Genomic DNA, 17,220 nt, shown 5'->3' with positions numbered 1-17,220 from the left:
CTTATGATTTTCAGTAAACATATTGAATCCGGCGTCATGCGGAATGGGACTTTGTCCACCTTGGTGCGACACCAGCAGTTCCACAAATGACTTTTAAAAATCAAATAATTCAATGAATGTCTCATTCGGCTCAGAGCAGATACAACAGATTCTTTGTAATGTTGTCCTAGAGATATTAGCAGAACGAGGTGAACACGTTCATTGCTGGCCCACATGACCCTGTTAGGTTTGTTTGTAAATGGTGGTTGAATCCATTTACAAATGTAAGTTCGAACAGTTCATCAAATACATTGTAAGTTAAAGATAATGCAAGAAGATTCATTTCGATCACTTCCATAGTGCTACACCAGAAACAGCTCGGACTTGAGCAGACGATTCCTCTACCACACTCACTGAAAATGGTACTGAGACATATTATTGATTGATTCAACCCAATGAGTAGGGAATGTGTTGCTAGAAAAGCACAGCACGTCAGGCAGCATCGGAGGAGCAGGAGAATCGCTGTTTTGGGCATAAGCCCTTCAGCAGAAACGACACTTGTGACCTGGGGCCTGAGAGATAAATGGGAGGGAATTGGAGACGGTGGGGCGGGGGAGGGGGGGGGGGGTTGGGGGGTTCGGGGAAAGGTAGCTGAGAATGCAATAGCTCGATGATGGTGGTGGTGGAGCATGTTATAGGTCAGCGAGGATGCTGGAGGGGATAGATGGGAATGATAATAGTCAGGTGAAGAGGGCACTGCTGCGTTGAAGGCGTGGGACTGAGATAAGATGGGGGTAGTGAAAATGTGTAAACTGGTGAAATACGCATTAATCTCGTGTGATTGCAGGGTCGCAAGGCAGAAGATTATGCTAAATTCCTCCATGCATCTGGTGGTTCGAATTTGTCGCAGAAGGAGGCCCAGAGACTGCTTTTTATTGTTGGAGTGGGAGGAGAATTTGAAGCGTTCAGTTACGGGGTATTGGTGTTGGTCGCTGTAGGACTCCCAGACATAATCTCTGAAATGACGCATAAGTTGTAGTCCTGTCTCCCCAATGTATGCAATGGATGCAGTAGATGACAATGTTGGAGGAACAGGCAAACCTCTGCCGGATGTGCAAGTATCCTTTGGGGCCTTGGATGGAGGTGATATAGGAGCTGTGGGCGCAGGATTTGTACTTCCTGTGGTGGCGAATGATGGTGCCGGGAGTAGGGTGAGCATTCGTATAGAGCGTGGATCTGACAATGGAGTTGTGGAGGGAATGCTCTCTCTGAAATGCTCATAGATGTGGGGAGGAAAATATATCCAACATGGTGGAATCTGTTTACATTTGGGCGGTAGTGGAGGAGGATGATGTGATGTATACGGAGGTTGGTGGAGAATTAAGACCAGGAGCGTTCTATCCTTGTTGCGTTTGAAGGGTGGAGTTCAAGGGTGCAGGTGCGAGAAGTGGAGGAGATGCGTTGGAGGGCATCGTCAACCATGTGGGAGAGAAAATTGCAGTTTTGGAAGGCCATCTTGGATTTTCCATGATGGAATTAATCATCCTGCGAACAGATGCGGCAGAGGCAGAGGAATTGGGAAAAATGGATGGCTGTCTACTGGATTATTGATTTGATTAATTTCAAAAGGCTTCTCACTTCATATCTGAATATTCAGTGAAAGGGAGTAAAATGAGTGGATTCGTTTGGTGTATCTCTAATGATCAGATTATTCTTTCATCTCTCTGTTGCAAGTGCATTAGCCTTCCTGAACTAACCACTTCTGCCTGGCTCTCTGCCTGTTATTTTTTTCAGCACCACTGCATCAAACAGAGTGTCAGCTTACCAACCCACAAGTTCTCAGATTGTCTCGAGTTATTGCTTCTTGCTGTGACCATTTCCTATACAGTCTGGAAACATTTCACAGTATTTTATTTTTAACTCCTCAGTACTTTCATTTTAACTCCTCAATTCCCGTGTATTTATTTGGCTTCTCCACAACAAGTGGTGTCCTTCCCATCTTGGATACTTATAAATTATTCCCAAGAACAAACTGAATTCCTCAACTGACACACTGTCATTGACTCCCATGTTGCTTCCCCAGTCTCCACATGGCACTCCAAACTGCTCATACATAGATGAACGATAAATTTATGTTCACCTGTTCCACGAATTGACACTCTCTCTGGTAACTTTTCAGTAATAGTGCAAATACATTCATCTCTCAAGAGCAGAGACTGATTAGATCCCGTATCTTTCAATGTTGCAAATGATTACCCTTCCCTCTTGCTCTTCCCAAGTAAACTTTACGCACAAACGTGAAGTCTGTGTAGAGATTAGGCACTCACTTAATACCAAGCCCATGCCTTGTCTGTGCTCTCTCCTGTGTCTCCTGGATGTATTCTGGTGTTTTCTTTACTACGTTCACGAATTCATTTCCATATCTTAGACTCTTTACTACCTTCACTAAGTCTTTTCCACATCTTAGACTCTTTTCCACATCTTTCACCACACTGCCTTTCTTCAAAGACCAGTACTATGATATTACATATCATTCCTTACGGCGCTGAACAAACATGAAGCTTTTAAGCGCGTCTTAAAGCTCTTGCAATTCTTTTTCTTTAACCTGTGGTAACCTCTTACCTGTGTACTTTACTCTTTCCCAATTTCTATATCACATAGCATGGAATTCATGCGACAAGGCTTTTTTTTTTCCTTTTTGCACCAGAGCATACTCTTGTGCCGTTACTGCCGCTCTTCTCACTTTTTGAAATTTTCGTGCATTCACATGTATTCATTTCATCTCTGGAAGTAAGTCTGAAAAGAAAACTCCTCCAGCCTAATATCCTCTCTTAGAATCTCATGTGTCTTATCTATTTTTAAGGTCAGCTCACATTAATTTAACTTACTATAGTTAACTCTTTCACACTCAACGTAAGTCTCTTTATGTCTCTTAATCGCTGTGTTTACGCTTCTGGTACCAGTTCATAAACACTCATAATAGCCTGCTGGACATCTGCAAAACTTTTGAACCGTCATATGACAGCGCTGCATGAAAGTCATTAGCTCTACCTCCCAGCAGACATTGAACATGCACTACACCGAGGTTTTCTTTGCACCGCATCTGCCTCACCAATTTTTTGAATGAATACAAAAAGGCTTTGACATTTTTCTCATCAAATGTGGCAATTGTGTAACATATTTGTGTGCAGCACTAACTTCCCTCTTCATCTCCACCCTGTTAACTGGACTGTCCTGACAAATTCGCAATTTCTTAAGTTCGAATTCACTCTCTCTTTCTCGTTGTTCGCTTTCTCTTCCTCTTTCTTTTTACATAGTACTTCTTTCTCTTTCTTTATCTTTTCAAGCCATTTGCCTTAATATCAATTTAAGTTTCCCGAACTGGATTGTATTTTTCTGTTTTTGTGATGGACCTATCTGCTTGAACAAACTCAAGTCTATCAAGCTCTTGTCATAATTTCAGCTGTCTTTTCATATTGAGTTCGATACTTCTGAGTTCTACACACTTAACGTCTTTAATTTGGATTTTCGAAATTCGCCAGAACTGAGCACTCCCATTCCCTCCACCAGTATTGTTTCAAACCCGCCTGGAGCGCTTGATGTGCGATTCACCTGGAGTTTGGTCCCTGTACGGTTCAGAAGAAGACAGTGGCATCGGAATAATTAACTTCGTCTCCAGTATTGGTGACAAAGTCCGATGAATTCAAACGTATTGCTTCAACACTAATCTTTGAACCACACATTTACCTTCTTAGTCGTATTGACCCTGTGCCAATTAGCTCATGGCACAGGTAGTTATCCAGTGATGATGACATATTTGATTCTGCTTAGTGATAGGGACAATGGTATAGGTCTCAACTCCGTCATTTTCTCCAAAAAAATGTGAGACACAGAGACACTCACATACATAACACATACAAACGGACATGTTTTCAGACAAACATAGCAAAGAACTCTTTGCAGAGGTTCACAATCATTGAAATAATCACAAATGCAGAAGTGTTGTCATGCACAGTGGCTTTCATCGGGAAAAATGCCCATCATTTACAATTGGATGTCATATACACATGTCAGCATAATGTTTAAAAATCGATTTTAAAATATCTGAGTTAATTGAGTGCATCTTATTCCTAAAATGTACGCAATAGCTTTCATCTCTTTAACAAGAGAAAAAAATGTATCCAGCTGCTGCACTATCCTTAAAATTGGTAATGCTTCAATAAGGTTTCTCATCTGAGATTTGAACTGCTAATCCTTCATTACGAATGGCTTTCATTCCAGAAGCGAGTAAAGGGAAATATCTTCGAAAATCTTCAAGAAACAATTATGTCTTCTTTTTAGTTTCGAAGATCAAACCTGCACACAGTGTATCAGATGTGGTCTTAACAATGCCTTCTCCAGATGCACTAAAATATTCCTTCAATTAAACCTGATACCTTTTGCCAGAAGCAGCAGCATCATTCCACTTAACTTCCAAAGCACGTGCTGCATCTGCAGACTGAGTTCATATGATTCATGTTGCAGGACCACAGAAACCGTCTGTATCAGAGTTCTTCAATCTCCCTTCATTTAAATTGTTAAGATTGTTTAATCCTTGCTACCAAAACAGATAAATCATATCATGTTATTTCTGTTGAAGGTTTGCTCATTAACCTTCCCTGTCGATATCATATTGCTGGCTCACTACTTCCGTTTCGTGACTTATTGAATTGACCATCTTGGAGTACTCGCTCATTGAGCTTAGATCCAATTAGTCCCTTCATCAAAATCGTCAATGCAGATAATTGATAATTCATGACTCCACACTGATTTCTCCGACAAGTCACGAATCACAGCTTAAACACCTTAAAATAAGTATTTGTTTCTATTCTCTGTTTTTTGAAGGCGGTTTTATGAGCCTTCCTTTTTGCTGTGTAGTGTAGTCAACGAGCTGATATACTTCGTTTTCTATTCGTCTGCAATTCCTCAGAGAGGCAGAATGGTTTCCTCCGTCTCATTGTAATGATCCTGTCTGGCTGAATATGGTGTTACCTCTGTGACAGCCGCGATGGATGGATTGAGAGAGCAACACGTGTTGTAGGCGTTACAGTTGGCCATTCGGCTGCTACATTTTGAATGCTCAAGGCTGATTCGATTCTGTCTGATCGTCCGATTGTATGTGGCCATCTCTTTCCTATTTGTTCCGAATTAACATTGACAGTCCTGTCCAGCAAAAAATCAGTCAGGTTTAGCCTTAAATATCTTCAATAACCGAATCTTCACTGTTCCCTGAGGCCGACGTCACCTCACATAGCACAATACTAAAGAGAATGGGATATTCGTAGTTCAATGCGGGTCCGTTATTTCAAAACTGTTTTCTCCTCAATCCAAATCGACACCTCTTTTGATGCATAATCATACAATAGTTAGGAACAGACAGAAGCAATTCAGCTCGCCTAGCCTATACCAAACTACAATTCACTCTTTCCAATTAAACATGCAAAAAACGCAGGCTTGGGAAGAGATCACCAAACAAGTATTCAAAAAAGGATCCGAACAATTTCCTTTATATTTCTTTAAATTACTATCCTGTCGTCACTCTGTAACTCTTGATCTCCTTTTCTCATTCAAATTATGAACTCTGTGTGTGTGTGTGTTTGTGTGTGCGCATGTCCATCTCCATGTAAGTATTGTGTGCGTTTGTATATTGAAATGCTTATGGAGCATTCTGTATATTTCTTTGTTTGCATCTCTATGCACGAGGTTTCTGATTTTTTGGAGTGAGACAACTGACGTCTGAGTGAGTTTAAACTGACAGTGAGTTTGAAGTGAGAATTTCTCCTCACTGAACATTGGTCCTTATTCAGTTGATGGGTGGTGGATGTTTCAGAATCTCCACATGAGTCATCCCGGCAGGGTCCTCGACACATGGCGGGGAGACAAGGGTGGCGGACAGAGGAACTAGATATTGCGCATTCCACTGTGTTTTCTTCATACTTTTTTTTATTAGTGCAATGGTATTTCGTAAGCGACAGAGAGAGTGCATGAAGCAATGTGCTGCATTCAGTAGTGAGGGTGGTGGAACAGCAGCCTTATTTGGTGTTCAGTTCTACAACAAATGTACATTGAGTGTGATGGAGCAACAGAATACTGTTCCACATATCTTAGCAGAGCGGGGAAGGTTGAATATGCTTTCCCTGCATTGCTGGATATTTCGTTGGATCATTTAAGCATCGAGACGAGCCTCGCAGAAGGTCCTGTCCAGGTCTATCAGTAATAACACCACAGATTTCGTCCAACAGATTCCACAGAATCAGTTGAGTGGAGCTTACAAGCAACAAGGAAAAACAAACAATTGCACGTTATACATCTAAACCAAAACTGCCACAAAACCTTTCGACGTCTTACGGTCTGTAAATTATACATGCAAGTATCGTGGGTGTTGCAGTAATGCCGGATAATCTCAAGTTGATTCTCAACTGCGTTAACTAAATGACTGCCAATGGTCTGAAAATTAAATTCCGTAAGTGTATATAAGGTAGTATGAAGACTATTTGTGAACCAAATTTTAGACCACGGTATTTCAGATTTGGCACTGTATGGTCAGAAGAACTAATTAACAATTTTGCTGTGAGGAAGCTTTTAAGGAACAGTGACAAGAATATATTGGATTTAACACGGTGCCTGCAGACAATGTAGAATTTTTGGACATTATTTTCAAACATCATGGATGCCCGCAGGCTACAGGGCCAAGTTGCTGCATTGCTGCATTGGCAAAGTACAATATCAAATTTAGTGGGAGACAAACAATGGTTATTATTTCTAGAATTATTGCAACGTCTGCAGAGTACATATATTTCTCTAAGGTACAAACAGCCAAGAAAAGGAAAGTGACCCAAAGATGGTAAACATAATAAATCAAAGTAAGTGGCTTCAGAATAATTCCATATATTGGAGGAAACTGAGAGTTCTGATAAATTTACGATCGAAGAAATGACAGCCAAAAGGCAATTAAGCATATCAAGAAAGAAACAAAAGAAACTGCAGATACTGGAATTCAAAATATACAGGCACGAAGCTGGAAGAACGCAGCAAGCCAGACAGCATCAGTCGGTGGAGAAGTCGACGTTTCTGGTGCAACATTTCTTCATGACAAACGAAGACAGTCAGGAAGACATCATACATGCAAACAAACAAGGAACACTTATACTGACTAAATCTAATATCTAAATTTCAAGGAAAACAAAACAAAATCAAGATCGATTGTGGAAAGTGATAATGGGGACAAGATAATTTATTGCGGAGAAAAGGGAAATGGCAGAGAAACTGAGCAGTTATTTTGCATATGTCTTCATAGAGGAAGACCCAGAAAATCTCTGAAAAATTTCAAGTGATCTTGCAGGATTTGTAGAACTAAAGACGCAAAATCCTTAACAAGATAATACTTAAAAATGCAGCAGCATCGATCAGATTCCCCACAGTGTAGAAACAGGTCCCATTGAGCATTGCTGAGCTAGTTCTGAGATTTGTAGTTCAGGTTGAGATCTGGATGCAGGTCTGCTTGCTGAGCTGGACGATTCATTTCCAGACATTGCATCACCGATTTCAGTGGGCCTCCAGGCGAAACACTGCTGATAATTCCTGCTTTGTATTATATGTTTGGGTTTCTTTGGGTTCGTGATGTCGTTTCCTGCGGTGGCGTCATTTCCTGGTCTTTTTCTCGGGGTGGTAGATGGGGTCTAACTCGACGTGTTTCTTGATCGAGTACCAGTTGGAATGCCATGCTTCTAGGAGTTCTCATACCAGGACAAGTGCATCTCTGTAGCACTTGTCCTGGCATGGATGCGTTGCCCGAGTCGAAGTGGTGTCCTTCCTCGGGTAAATTGCAATTAACAAACACATGCTTTGGAGAACTACCTGCATATTCAATGGAGAAGCAAACTTGATGGACCGAAAGGACTGCTACAGTTCCTATTTTATAGTTCAAGATGTGTCATCACACATCTGTACGTGGGTGGGGAAAGGTATATTGAGGAAATGTTCTGTCATGAATTAGAATAAGGAAGGTTGAATTGATATAATCGCCTTATCCTTTCCCGATGCTTCTGTGCAGTGTGTGGGAAAGCTCTGTAAATGTGTTACAAGCTTTCAGATGTTCAGAAGGAGGCCTCTGCAGAGTCGACAGAACTGAGCTTCCCGCTGCCTTTCCACTACTGAGACTGGTACTGTGTGTTCTGACCTGTTTATCTCCTTTAAGACCTCGGAGAAGTTTGACACTATGAAATGTCTTTCTTGGCCAATGCAGAGTTCATTGAACAGATAATCACATGTCTGCGTGTTTGGGGTCACATTTAAGGCAGAGCAGGAAAGCATGGGAGACTCACTTGCTGAATGTAGTTGGTAACGCAATTCGATGTTTACATTCAATATTGGCTTCAGAGTCACTATTATTGACAGGAGATTTTGTACCTCGACACGTAATTAATCATTTGTAACGTCGATCAGTGACCAGAGCAGAAGTCTAGTCTTGATTTGTAATCCAGTGATATTTCCACAGCAGTGTCATCACCACATGCGGACCAAACAGAAAACACACTGAACAGGTGATTTATGTGCTGCTTGACAGTTTGTCTAACCCATTTGAGTATCCTGATGTGACTGAGGGAGTATTAATTATTCAGATTGCATTTAGTCTCCTCTTAAGCGACTGGACATAGTTGATTAATTTTCCACAATGCCAGGTCGATGTCATCATGAGAAGTTGAATGAAATAGCTTCCCCGTGGACACGACTTGTTGTGCAGCACAAGTCTTCAGTCCTATTGGAGGAATTGTGTCATTGGCCATTGTTTTGTCGTTTCTACTGTGTTCAGCTCTTTACAAAAGTCACGTGCAGCGAATCGAATTGTTTGAAGAAGGGTATTTTTGTTCCTGTGGATATCAGGCCCGAGGGTGAGGCGGATCATCCATTCAACAGTTATGACTGAGGATGCTGCAGATACTACAGCTTGCCTGTCACACTGATATATAGGGCTATTCCCTTATTTGGAGTGAGAATGTTTGTGGAACTCTGTCCTCCAGAGATTTTTTTGTGAGTCAATAATTATTTATGACTGTACATGGCAGAACCTTTGAGTATGATCTGATCGGTTGATCTGAGGATCATTTCGTTGTCTCTATCAGATGTTGGTTCTTCTGATTGGAATGGAAGCAATCAAGTGCTGCATCTTTAATGGGTTCTCCTTGGGTTCAGGTAAACAATGTTCTGACACTGACAAGTTAATTCAAGCACATCACTGAATCATCGATCAGCTTGATGTTCCTTATCGTGTGAGGGATCATCCCGATAAATATGATAGAGTTTATAAGTGGACACAGTTCTGCTTCTGCTGCAATCTGCAGCAGCATGTGATTGCCAAATTTTGATCTGCAATTAATTTCTGCTTGTTGTCTGCAATTCACATCGATACCCATTCCCCATAAGCCTGCACCGATTGATATACTCTAGCTTCTAATGTAGTAGCACTTCCATTTTAATGCTCTCATTCTTCACAGGGTCTGTCCGTGGTTTCACGCCTCCAATTGGTCACATCCTCAAAATCTGTTAACATATTCATCTAAATATTTTCCCTCCCGATCATGCCATCTTCTGTGTTTAGAGTGAATGTGTTCCCTTTGTTTGTCTTCGAGACCTTGATTGAGATCTCTGTAGTGATGACAGCCCGATGCAGCTTTAGAACCAAGAAATCTGTGCATCTTGCGTTATCATTCATTTTTTCGTTTATGGCTCTCCGTCTCTTGAGCAGGGCATTTGAGCAGATTAGACACACGTCTTTGAATCTTATCTGAAAGCAGACATTGCATGAGAAATTAAACATCTTATGCAGCATCTGTGAAGTGAAAGCAGAGTTAAGCTTTTAGATTGATTGACCCTTCTACAAATTTCCAATTTCTCCAGCAAGTTTCGGTTTTGTTTCAGATTTCCATTATAAGCATTTTGTTAATTTAAAATGTGTTCTGTGTGTGTTCACTTCTGTCGAAAGTCAACAGGTCTGGAAACATCTGCAGAGACAAAGAAACAAGATAATATTTCAAGTCCAGACTTACCTTTCTTCATAACTGAAAAGGTTTAGAAAAATGGACTTTTAATCTCTGGGCACAGCTGGCGGGTGACGGGAATCAGAGGGGTTGGAAATGCAATGCAAAAGTCAAACGAGACTTTAATTACAGTGGAAGAAAAATCGAAACAAATTGAGACTAAATTAAGGTGTGAATGGCTTATATGGGTTCTCTCTATTGAGTGCAAGTTAAAGAAGATGCAAACAAGACAAAGTCAAAGGGAGCAGTGAGGAGTGAAGATGCTGTAGATCAGAGTTGAGAGTCTGATGCTGGAAACGCGCAACTAGTCAGGCAGCTTCAAGGGAGCAGGACAATCGACGTTTCGAGCATAAGCCCGAGTCAGGAATGAGATCAGAATCTGGGAACATAAGGATGGAATGTTCCAGGAATGCATCAGAATCTAAGAACACTAGACTGTTAAAATAATGGACAGCAGTTTATCCTGTTGTCATTAGTACCTTTCTAAGGACTTCTGCATCGTTAATATTGCGGATAGAATGTGTGTTGATGATTATTCAGGCAGGTTAGTCTCCCACCCTTGCTATTGTTCGCGTTCCTAGTAAGTCGATCTCTGCCCACTGATTGCTTCGGAAACCAGTGCGAATGGCATCGCTATTTCTGTTCTCTACATTCGGCAAAGATATAAACCAATGTATTCACGGTCCATCTCAAAGTCCATTCCTGTTCCATACATTGCCTACCCTTCATTAACAAACGTCTGAGGAGTAAAAGAAGTGGTCAGAACCATGACTACCCCATTTCGTCCTGAACTGATTTGTTTCTTTGTCTTCTGTCAACGAACAAAACTCCATAACATGCCTAGTGTTCCCTTCTGCGTCAGTGGTGTATCTGAATAAACCATCATCGACAACTTTCCCTTTGCTGTGCTCTTCTGTCAGGTTTACGGTTAATAATATGTTAAGAGCAAAATTATTCATATTTGGACCTGGAAATATACCAGCTGCAAAGCGTGAAGCCAGTTTGATTCTAAAATGAGATGGTCGTGGCTTTTTGTCACCATTTTCAGCAGAACCAGTAACCTCGCACAATGGAGAGGACTGTACTGTCAGTGACCATGGAGTAACAGTTTCATTGAACTGTTTTAATTCTAGAACTTTCAGAGCAGCAGTGGGTAGCATGTATATTCTCTCCCAGGTATAGTGCTTGAATGAACTCAGTCGGTGACGAAGGTTATCTTTACTCCTGAGAGCAAGATACAGAAACAAATTCCAGAAATAGGAACAGATTAGAATTCATTAGGTGCAATTACTCAGAACGCGAATTGAATTGAAGGTTGATAAGTTGCTGAACCAGTTGGGTCTCATCCAGTGTATTCAGGAAGGTGGCAGTACAGCCAGTGAAAGAGGTATGGATTCATACAGCATGGAAACAGATACTTCCGTTATTCCTTTCCATGCTGACCATAATCCCAAACTAAACTAATCCCACCTGCCTGCGCTTGGTAAAAAATCCATCCAAGGAGAAAATGAGGACTGCAGATGATGGAGATCAAAGTCGTGAGTGTGGCGCATTTCAGGCAGCATCCAAAGAGAAGCAGACTTGACGTTTTGGACATAAGCCCTTCATCAGGAATAATGCTGCAGACCAGAGCGGGCCCAGTCACCAGACCGCACTGGAACCAGTTTCTGGATGGCACCGGGCTCAGTCTTCAGACCAGACTAGTCGTCAAAACTAGAGTCCTTGCTTCGAAACACCACACCACACCCTCTCCATTCTGCAACTCAGTTTTTGGAGGCAAACTTTAATCTAGGACTCCTCTCTGGGAATCTCCTCGCTGCGCCAACCTCCAAACTGAGAATTCGGTCCGTGACTCGCCTCCTCGTGCCAGCTTCCCCTTTGGAGCCTGACATGGGGACTTGTCTCTGGTGCCAGCCTGTATCTGGGACTCACCTCTGGGACATTCTGCATCTCCATTCTGGGAGTCACGTCTTGGAGCAAACTCGGAGGTGCAACTCATCTCTGGGAATCATCGTCCTACAATAGTGTCCATTCTGAGAGTTCCCTTCTGGAGCCACCTTCCCACGCCTGCTGCAGGTCTGAGACTCCCCTTAGGGAGTCGCCTCCCCGTGGCATCTCCAGTGCGTGAATCCACATTGTGTACTCGCTTCGCTATGCCAGCCTCCAAAATTCCACTCCGAATATCATTTATAAACTTAAACGTTTGGGAAATAAATAAGAAAAACAAGAGAAAAAGTAACGAAAGAATGTGCACAGCAGAGGAGCTCCGGCCGGAAATTTCTGATTCTGCCGCAATCTTTACACCATGTCACGGCTGTGCCCTTCTTCAAGGCATGATTTTGGAAATTCAGAGCAGCTTTGTGCGCTTCATTGCAAGGCTGTCCATGAGAAATTAACAGGAGGAAATGAACTTGCCCATTGCTGGCTCATCTTTCTCCTATTCGGTTTGTTTCAGTAATTTAGAAATCCATTCTTACCATAATTTGAAAGATTGCATCAAAAAATTTGAAGTTTAGGGCCAGTGTAATGAAATTCATCACAAACTCGTTAAAGTGCTTCATTCAGAGTGGCCTGGATACAACTAAACTGTTGTGATCTGCGCCGTTCTCCATGCTGGAGAGACATCTAGAACGTATTTAAAAATTAATGTACTGACGCAGTCTGCTCAGTTTTCTTCTGTTGGTATATTGTCAGGTTGGACTGAGCAGACCTTGGTTTACACAGTGCTCTGTGCTGTGTGAATGACTCCTCGACGTTTACAGTGGCTGGAATGCTTCTGTGAAGTGATATGCGAATGTCGTATAACTAACCATTTCAGATGATCTGGCAATGTCTTTATTTTATGTTGTCATTATTTTGATTGGATCCTCCGTCCCTCATTCCATTAATGTTGACATTTTTACGCAATACATCATTTTTGTGAATACCCATTGTTCTGGCATCAGCCACGTCCTCTTCATTCAGAAGAAATCTGTTATTCTCATCTCGGATTGTCTCGCGGATAAAGGCCTTGATACATGTTTCAAACACCCATACAGCTCCACTCCCCACTGTAAACCCATCATAACAAATGTTCGCTGTGCACTGAGAGCAATGTGGCCACTAGGAACGTGAGGGAGCAAGTGAATGCGAGAACTGCACGTGCTGGCGATTAGAGTCAAGATTATAGTGATGCTGGAAAAACACAGCAGGTCAAGCAACATCCGAGGATCAGGAAAATCGACGTTTTGGGCAGGAGCCCTTCATCTGGGATTGAGGGCTCCTGCTATTAATGTCGATTTTCCTGCTCCTCGTATACTGCCTGACCTGCTGTGCTTTTCCAGCACCACTCTAATCTTGACTCTAAACTCCAGCAACTGCAGTACTCACTTTCGCCTGGTTGATTCTAAACTTATTGCGAATCTTCTTGCAAGGATGACTGCCGTGAAGAATTTCTTCTCTCTCTACAAAGATCTCAGTAAGTCTCTCTCTCTCTCTCTCTCTCTCTCTCTCTCTCTCTCTCTGCAACCTCAAGGTCGCCTTCATGATGAAGGGCCTCTATCCGAAATTTGGAAGTTCCTGCTCCTCGGATGCTGCCTGACCTGCTGTGCTTTTCCAGCATCACTCTAATATTGACATCAGGGAGCAGACTGTCAGGGAGCTGAAACAAAACCCGACGTCTGAAACGGTCAGAATGACCCCTCCTGTACACACTGTATCGCTAAATCCTATAATCTCTCTCAATTTATGGAAATTAAAACCTTTTCTTCCTCCTAAGAAAATACATGAATTCACTGTTAACCACCTTTCCTTTCAATGTGCCACATTATTATACTTTGCTTATCCAGACACATATTCTCCACCTCCTGTCTATCTTAGTGACATTGACAAATTTATTTAGAATATATTTGTTCCATCGATCGAAATCGTTGATTGGGGTGAAAATATTTGAGGTTCCAGCACAGGTCACTGTGTAACTGCAGACGTTAATTTCTGTTAAACCAAAAAATGACTAATTTACCCTAACTTATCCATGAGTCCGGATCAGTAACCAATCCTTACAGTATTCCTGTGTAGCAGTTTTTAAAGGTTTTCATTTCTTTTCATTTCCTGTGCAGCTGCATTGAGACGTTCAAATGTATGCTCCAGTTATCTAGTTATAGCCTCGAATGGCTGAATTTCTTCACCTTCCTGTTTCAAATTCTTGTTGGGTTGAACGCACTACTTCAGTATTGCTGTAGCTCTGAATGGTGATGGAGACCCGGGTTCAATTCCCGGCTCAGGCGACTAACTGTGTGGAGTTTACACATTCTTCCCGTGTCTGCGTCGGTTTCCTCTGGGTGCTCCGGTTTCCTCCCACAATCCAAAGATGTCAGGTCAGGTGAATTGACCATGTTAAATTGCCCGTAGTGTTAGGTAATGGGTAATTATAGGGGTATGGGTGGTTGTGCTTCGGCGGGTCGGTGTGGACTTGTTGAGCCGAAGGGCCTGTTTCCACACTGTAATGTAATCTAATATTTTGGAAGCAACCGTGAACTTTATAATGGAGGGAAGGCCATTTATGCTGCAACTGCAGACGGCACACAATGCGTCATGGATGCCCAGTTTCCATTTGCTTGGTCGTTTCGAAGAATGCCCCACTTCACGGTAAGTGGTGCCACCCAAGACCAGGGGTGGTATCTTCAATATGTGGCTGAGACTTTCCCTCCGCCAGGACTGTGCGCTGTGTGATCATTCCGATACTGTGAGAGAGAGATCCATTTCCGACAAGTAATTTTGTAAGCATGTTTGGCTCTTGTTGGTTCAACAATTACTTGCCAAAGTCTGGCTGGTGTGTATTTAAGGCCTCACTCTGTTTAAGGCCGCAGTCAGTTGTCGGCCTATGCAGCTACTCTTGGCGATAGACATTGAAGTATCACACACACAGTACGCTCTGTGTCTTTTTTTAATTCACAGTGCTTCCTCAGATTTGTCTTCAACATGTAGGGCAACTAAGTTGTCACCGAGGGATGGTGTGGAGGGCAGTAGCTGCCCATCATCAGGAGGTTACCTTGACCATCCTTGACCTGTTAGCACAAGATATACTGCGTTCTAGAGTCAATGTTTGGGAATTCCAGGGTAACACTTTTCCTCACGGTATCCCATTGTGCCTCCACTGCTGGATGGTCTATCCTCCCAGTGGGATAGGATATATCCAGGGATGAAGATGAGGCTTCATGAAACATGGACCATCATTCCTGATTCTATTACTATGTCGATTTCAGACTATTTGTGAACAGTCAATATGAGGAATAAAAGTAACAATGGAACAATGAATAAAGGGTTAAGTTTGAATGAAAGGCAATCTATCTGAATGCGTGACGTATTCTGAAAACACAGTGCACGCATTGGGGGAGACGGATATATTTTAATGGCATTTGAGAGACATGGCTACTGGGTGAACGATATTGGGAACTGAATATTCACAATAGTTTACAGATGGTAGTTTTCTACAAAACTGAAACGGAGGTGGGGTGATCGCTGAATAAGAGATGGCGTTTGTACAATATTCAAAGAGGACCTTTATCTAACGATCAACAGGTATCCTTAATCATATTATGTGCGTGCACAACGTTCCAGTTAAGTCGACATTGGGAGAGATTCCCACTTGGACTTTGATTTAGATTTAGATTACATTACAGTGTGGAAACAGGCCCTTCCAGCCCAACAAGTCCACACCGCCCCGCCGAAGCGCAACCCACCCATGCCCCTACATTTACACCTTACCTAACACTACGGGCAATTTAGCATGGCCAATTCACCTGACCTGCACATCTTGGACTGTGGGAGGAAACCGGAGCACCCGAAGGAAACCCACGCAGACACGGGGAGAACATGCAAACTCCACACAGTCAGTCACCTGAGGCAGGAATTGAACCCGGGTCTCTGGCGCTGTGAGGCAGCAGTGCTAACCACTGAGCCACCGTGCCGCCCATTTTTTAAGGCTTTTTGAATGGCTCTCAACAAACTTAAAGGGCTTTGGAGCCTTTATGATATGGGACATCATTCTATCACATCTTAAACCCTATATTCCTCAGATTATTCTCTCCCTGACATACTCTGGAACATTCTATAGCCACCATTCCCCCGATAATTTTATGTACACCATTCCCTCAAAAACATTGTCTGGGATATTCCATAAACAGCATTCTGGGAACATTTTGGGCCCCACATTTTCCAGAATATTCTGTACCCGATATTTCCCGGAACATTCCATGCCCGATTTTCCACGGCACATTCTGCATTTGACATTCCAAAAAAGCATTCAGCACCGCTCATTTCCCGAAATATTCTGGGCATGACAATCCCTGGAAAATTCTATACCTGACATTCTCTTGTACATTGCTTGCCGTAAGTTCTGCCGAAAAATCTGCTAACGGCATTCCCCAGAAAATTCTCTACCCAACATTATCCAAAACATTCTATACCTGATATTCTCCAGAAACTTCTATCAGCGATATTCCCCAGAACACTCTGTACACAACATTCGTCAGAAGATTCTATACCTGAGATTCTATAACTGATGTTCCCCATAACATTCTATACAGATATTCTCAGGAACATTGGAACATTCTACACTTGGTCAGGCAGCATCAGAGGAGCAGGAGAATCGAAGTTTCGGGCAAAAGCCCTTCATCAGGAATGGTGATTCTATTACTGATGAAGGGATTTTGCCCATAACGTCGATTTTCCTGCTCCTCGGACGTTTCCTGACCTGCTGTGCTTTTCCAGCACCACGCTGATGAAAAGTCTGGTTTCCAGCATCTGCAGTCCTCACTTTTGCCGAACATTCTGTACCTGCCATTCTCTGGAAAATTCAATAATCTACATTCCCTGGAAGATTATGTTAACAGATTTCTCCGTAACATTCTGCAACTGACATGCCTCAAAACATTCTACATCCCAACATTGCCCAGAACATTTTGCACTTGACGCTCCCCAGAACATTCTCCACCCAACATTCACAAGAACATTTTGTAGCCAGTATTCCCCGGAACATTTTGTTTGTGACATTCCCCAGAATAATCTAAAGTGGACATTGACTGGCACATTTTAAAACCGAAATTTCCTGAAAGAGTCTGTAATTGAATTTCCCTGGAACATGCTGTACTCACCATTGTCTGGGATACTCTATAACTGACATTCC

Source organism: Chiloscyllium plagiosum, unplaced genomic scaffold (assembly GCF_037043375.1).
Source record: "Chiloscyllium plagiosum isolate Xiang-an unplaced genomic scaffold, Cpla_swu_hap1 HiC_scaffold_38, whole genome shotgun sequence".
NCBI classification, from domain to species: domain Eukaryota; kingdom Metazoa; phylum Chordata; class Chondrichthyes; order Orectolobiformes; family Hemiscylliidae; genus Chiloscyllium; species Chiloscyllium plagiosum.
The sequence above is the reverse complement of the archived record's forward strand: the minus strand, read 5'-3'. Positions refer to the sequence as shown.